The following is a 6519-nucleotide window of genomic DNA, read 5'->3' as shown; positions in this document are numbered from 1 at the left end:
CTTTCCTTACTTACATAGCATATTTTCTCTGAGGACCACATACTAGATTATATGCAAAGCATATTAAAAATTGTATAAACTTTATGTAGTATTACCAAGTCTTCTTGTTCCAAAAACTTGCTTGTTTACAGGTGAAGAGTTTGCAGCTGAAAACACAAAATATGACTTTTTATATTTTCTGCAAAATCCAAATATAAGCTTTTGGGGGTGTTTTTTACAGAAAATAATTTGCTTCAGTCATTATCTGACTTTCTGACTTTAATTTTTTAAATGTTAATATTCAAACATAAACTAAGATTCATCAGTCTCTAAGACTTGGAATATGTGTAGTTTTATTTATCCCCAGGTGTTTAACATCAAAATCAATTGAATTATTCGACACAACAGCTGAGTGATGCTTTTCCTGCATTTGTATAGATTATTGGATTTTATACCCTTAAGACAGGCAAATTAATTTGCCCTATGGCTCTGTTCTCACTGGTAATGTAGGAATGCTCCCACCTCAAAACTTTGTGGGGGAAGTTGAATATTTTTTATTTAGCTTTTTAAAAACGTTTTTTATTGGTTTCTTCATTTGTTTTGCTTTTCGAACTTTCAGATTATGTTCTCTTTTAAAAGGAATTTCCAAAGTTAAATATCTGAGCACATAGATGGAGTCACTGCTGCAGCCACCTGTGTGTCCAAAGTATTCCATTTGATAGTTAGAAGGAAAAGCTATTTAGAATATAATTGTACAAACAAAGCCCTTAGGGTCAGACGACTTGTATTCTGGATACCCTTCTTCAAACAGTGGCATCTTTGCATCTTGGAGAAATCACTCACACATTAGCATCAGCTTTCTTATCTATTTAATGGAGGGTGTACGCTGCCTGGCTAACAGACACATTATTACTTGTTCTTAGTTTAATTATTATTAAATTGTCATGTTGAATCTGATGCCCTGAAGGAGTCTCTAGGATACCAAGTTGAATTATACAAGCCAATTTGATAATAAGTTCAAAAGTTATCTAATTGAATCTCTCTTTTTCCCATGGAGAAACTGAGCTGCAGAAATTGTGATGAGGCAAGAGGCTCTTGGCAAATTGGGCCAAAGCTATGACCAGAAAATCACATCTCCTTACCGAGGAGGAAGCAAAGCTGCAAAGATGTTATTGCTCTGAAATGCATCTTTTTAGATTGTAGGCTTTGGGAAGAATTTCCAAATATGCCACTTAAATATGTCGGGGGTGTCATGTAAGAGACACCTTGAGAGAGACCATAAAGGACTCCCAGGACTTGAGCGTCACTGTGCTGATGGATCTTATTGACTTAAAGCAAAACACACAGCTAAGCACTGTGAGTTTGTTTTATTCAGGGTCTTACTGAGGACCGTAACCCGGGAGACAGCCTCTCAGTAGCTCTGAGGGAACTATTTAAAGAGACAGTGGAGAGGTCATTTTATATATGATTTTTGACTCGGGAATAAAGGCAGACAAGCATACCTTCTTAGGCAAAGATTACTGCTGGTCCTATCTCAAGTTAATGATTTCAGTGTTTTTCTATGTCTGGGGAGACGCAAGAATCTGGGTTCATTAAAATTCTTCCTGAGATATGCATATTATTATCTATGGGGCCTGGTTTTCCAAAGCACCGAGTGCCTCATCCCGTTTTTTATCCTGAATTTCTATCAGGGCAGACTGTCCGTGACTTCAGTAACTATTAATCCTTGTGGAGATGGTGAGCAATGCTCTTTGTTTGTCTCTGTTTACAATCTCATCTACAACACAGCGAATGAGGCCCCAGAGCTGCAAAGGCCCTCTTAAAGAAACACATCATCACAAAGCCAAAGTAAAACCAACAGACAAACTGTGCACCTTAATCAGTTTTAAGAAAGCTAAACATATCATGTATCTACAAAAAAGGGGTCTTTCAGCCGAAAACATAAAATGAGGGTGAGAAAAGCACTAGTGTTGGGCATCCAACACAGTTAAAATATAACATGATGTAAATATATATCTCTATCTTTCTGTCTATATCATGTTAAAATAGGTCTGCTAAATACTTAATAAATACAAAATGCAGATAAGTGCATTCATAGTCCTGTCAGACGCTGAGTTATGCATACCTGAAACCTTTAAAGAGGTCAAGGTAGAGCAGATGGCAGCCTAGAAATAACAGACCACTAGCAAAAGTAGGTATATAATTAGGTCAGTAGGAAATTGGAAAGAGTGGAATGACTATAATATGGCCCAGGATGCCAGCTTCAGGCCTCAAGGCTTACACTGAAAAAACCAATTATAAATGAAGAGGCAAAGAACAGCATGTATATTTCTTTATGTTGACACAGTGTTTCCTTATCAGTTATGTCCCTCAAGTTTCATGTATTAATATTACCATTTCACAGAAGAGGGGTCCAATAGAGAGAAATGAAGTCATTTGCCCAGCCTCAAGAAAACAGTTTGACAAATATAAAAGAACTTGGCTTTGTTGTGTTAAATACAGAATTATCTGTTCATTCTACAAATATAAAAAAAATAGTAATAAGACAGATCAAGTCCCTTTCTTCACAGAGTACTTGTCCAGTGTGATGGCACAAAACTAAACATGCAGTCATGTGAATAAGTAATATCACTTACCTGCTATGGAACATAGACATCACTTACTGGGGTGGGATTAGGTTGGGATGAGAGACAGCTCTGTGCTCATTCCTGCTAGTTAGTTACGAGTTTTAAATCCTGTTGTAAGGGAAAGAACTTTTTCCCCCCATTGATGCCTGAAGCTCAGTCTCTCTGTACACCAGTGCTGACAGAGTTTTGGGTGATGTAGAAAAAGATAGCTTTATTCCTTTGCCAGGCAAAGGGGGACACAGTGGGTTCCTGCCTCGAAAAAACGTGTGTCCCAACCCAGGCGAGTTTAGTGAGTTTTATGGCAACGGTTCAAGGGTGGGGTTGCTGACAAGATGAGGGTGTGTGCAGGGTCTCAGGTGGTCTGTCTCCTAATCTTGATGAGCTTCTCTGGTCCCTTTAATCTTGCCTCAGGTGGTTTCTTGGCCTCTCCTCCCTTGATTAGCAACTGTCCGATATGTCCTTTAGAACTCAGGGAAGGTCACGGAGCTGGAGTCTTGCCTACAGGAAACAGGGAACATAAAAAGGCCTCCGTGCCCAGGAGCCCCAGAGGGTCCCACTTGGTTTCACTGTGATATTACATGATGTGATAAAAGTTAAAAACCATTTATGAAACCATTTACGAACCCTGCAATTGGATAGGAAAAGAACGGAAAATGTCACCCTCTTGACATTCTAAGGCAGCTGGACGGGCAGCCAGGTAGGGAGAGCTATGATGAGGTAGCGTGGAGAGGGTGGGAAAGCAGGTGAGGGCACTTTCCAGAGCAGGCAGGAGTGGGGACAGAGGGGGAGCTTGTGACTGGGGCAGTGAAAATACAGGAGTGGCTTTTATCAATCACTCACACCAACTTAAAAAATCAGTCAGGTAAGCAGCTCTTAACATATTACTTGAAGCTGTTTGGAGTTGAATGCATGTAGAATGTGAGATTTGGCAACACTGTGTAGTTTTAGCAACAGAAAATTGTGGTAGAAATAAACTGCTCAATTTTGTGGCCTGGGCAGCCTGCTTCTGAACACGCTAAAGACCTTAGGGAACGAAAGTGATAAGATTGGGACTTTAACATTTCAGCTCTAGGCATGGATAGAAAATAGACATTTTCTATGACAGCTCTACTCTATTGCTATAGGGCAAATATCTCAGGAAATCAAATCCAAAGTCTTCTCCAACAAGTGGCTGAATTACAATGTAAATGGATTTCATAACCTCCCCAGGTCTCTGATTATCAGGAATCAGTGGAACTTTAAGAATTAGGATTGGGATTATAAATTCCCAAGTCCCAGAGGGAAAAAACAAAACAAAAGGAATCAAACACACACAAAACAACAACAAAAAGACATCTGTCTCCCTATCTGAGTAGATTTGCTTCCCCTCGACTAATGATCTTAATAATAAACTTGTCAGAGACAACTGTCTTGCACAGGCAAGTTGAATCTCCTTAAACCCAAATCCACACCTCTCATTGCTTCAAAACCAATGTCAGGCTCAAATCCCAAGTGGATTCCCAAGGAGCATAAATACAGTCTGAGAAGAGTTATCATACACAAAAACACGTGGCGATATTTTGCCATTCATATATGTAGGATCCTGAGGGAAATGCATCAGGATGTATTCTAAGGGAACTTGATGAAGGGGAAGGGAATCCAAATTCGGATCAGTGTGCATTTATTAATATGGGTAGACTGCCCAGTCTGTAATAAAAGTTAATGGGAGCAGCTTGATTGAAACCTAGATTCAAGGGCAACAGTGCTTCTTCAATATTAATGTAAGCCCTGGAATATGGGGAGTAGTGTCTCTCCTGACTGAACTCTACTCATATACCACCATCAATCCCACCTGACTTCTATAGCAGCCTCAAACAGCTGGAACAAGGTCTTGGAAAATGTGGGTGCCAATTTTTCAGCCACAACGCTCTTCCCCGTGCGATGTACAGTCTTAAGCATTTTCTCCTCTTTCTGTATGTTGTCTCGCAGTCCTGGGCATCCTTGCTCTGGTCACATGATTACTGGATGAACCTTTCCTGAGATCCTTACTTTTATCACCATCCATATTCAACTAGAGGTCTGAGAAATGTTTGTTGTTTCTTTACAAGCTTCCTCATGTTGAGGGAATCATTCCAGGAATTTGCAGTTGTAACTCATAAATTTGCTTTATGGGTTGAGAACATTTTCTTTTAATTTATTCTATTTTTTGTGCCCGGGTTTTTATTTTCTACATGTTTTAATTATACTGAATAGAGTAATAATGGGGTTACTCTACTATTTTTAATGCCAGGACTTTTCTTTTTTAATATTTATTTATTGGATGCCTGGGGTCTTAGCTGCAGCCCGCGGGATCTTTTTATTTGTTGCGGCATGCAGGCTCTTTGTTGCGGTGCACAGGCCTTTCTCTAGTGTGGCGCGCGGGCTCCAGAGTGAGCAGGCTCAGTAGCTGTGGCGCAGGCTTCGTTGCCCTGCGGCATGTGGGATCTTAGTTCCCAGCCCAGGGATTGAACCAGCGTCCTGTGCATTGCAAGATGGATTCTTAACCACTGGACGACCAGGGAAGTCCAGTGCCAGGACATTTTAATAGAAAAGCTATGGCTCAGTGAGAGCATGGGTTATGACCAAATGCACAGAGAAAATAAGAGGTAAACTACAATTAAAAATGTGTCTGTCTGAATCCATAGCATTTTTCATTAAAAAAATAAATCTCCCCTCTCTAGCAAGGGGACATGGGCTTATAAACCAGTATGTGACAAAACTAGAGACTTTACTAAATATTCTGGCATAAGTCTAGGCAAAGGCTAGGGCTCTCACCTCATAGATAATGTAGTCTGGACCAGCATTTCTAAATTTGCATGTATGATGTGACTTAAATCCTATCCTTAATAGGATTAGGAAGAAAGTGTTTAGAATTAAAGTAACGTGAGTGACATATTGACACAGAGTGTAGAATTTATTTCTATATCAAACTCTGCATTACCCACTTACTTATCTTATGATGCTCTTCTATGCTTCCTGTTATACCTTTTTCTCCAAACAAGATTTCACAGTGGTACAGCCAAATATAAGATGCATAAATTATACATGCAAATCCATATTTATCTGTGACTATTATCTACACCACACGGAACAGCATGGATTTGAAGTAAAATGATGGAAACTGGAAAACCAGCTTACTAGTTTTCAGCTTTGCTTACCTCAGGCAAGATTCTCCACAGTTTAAACTCCTGTTTTGATGTCTGTAAATGGAGGATAACACTCTGCAGGGTTGTGGGAAGATTAAACATGGCGTTAGGTATAAAGCATTAACACAACGTTAATATTAATACTGAACTAAATATGTAATCTTGGGCAACCTAACCTTTTGGAACTGGTTTCCTTCCCTGCAAAATAGGAGCAATCACATTCACTCAGAGCACTGTCGTGACAATTAGATGTAACACAGCCAGCACGGGTGTTGACCACTGCTAGATACGTACAGTTGATAAAGTTGTCCGTCACCTTCTCTATCCAGCTCACATATCTTCATCAGGAAAGTGAATAAAGAGCAGGAGGTGAATTCAACCCAGAGGGCTTCATTTTTATCAAGTGCTTTCCAGATGATGAGGCTTAAATGCCATTCCTGAAATAGTTCAGATAGATAGAGGTCTTGCTGATGATAAAGGCAAAATGTACAATGCATTAGATGACAGAGGATTTCATAAGTAGTGTTTCTAAAATGTGAAAAGTTCTGAGATATGTCTGTTGGGGATATAGAATGGAAAGATACTTTCCGTGCCCTTTATGAATGGTTAGGAGACAACATTTTAAATGTAAAATGGAAATTGTTATAACGTTTATGATAGGCAATATGGAAAAATGTATCAAAAGCCTTAATAAATTTGTTACCGTTAGACCCAAAATCTTTTGTTAGTGAGAAAATAATCAAGCTTTT

General features: G+C 39.3%; 1 long non-coding RNA gene across 1 annotated transcript; it reads right to left on the bottom strand.

Moving 5' to 3' along the window:
* Positions 1–2833: 2833 nt before the first annotated feature.
* LOC307196334 lies at positions 2834–6201 on the bottom strand. Its single transcript, XR_013831111.1, has 3 exons — positions 6065–6201; positions 5783–5845; positions 2834–3104 (listed from the first exon to the last, which is right to left on the bottom strand). It is a non-coding gene; the product is annotated as an uncharacterized lncRNA (long non-coding RNA).
* Between the last annotated feature and the right edge of the window lie 318 nt (positions 6202–6519).

This window comes from Stenella coeruleoalba (genome assembly GCF_951394435.1).
Source record: "Stenella coeruleoalba genome assembly, chromosome: 13".
Classification (NCBI taxonomy): domain Eukaryota; kingdom Metazoa; phylum Chordata; class Mammalia; order Artiodactyla; family Delphinidae; genus Stenella; species Stenella coeruleoalba.
The sequence above is the reverse complement of the archived record's forward strand: the minus strand, read 5'-3'. Positions and strand labels throughout refer to the sequence as shown.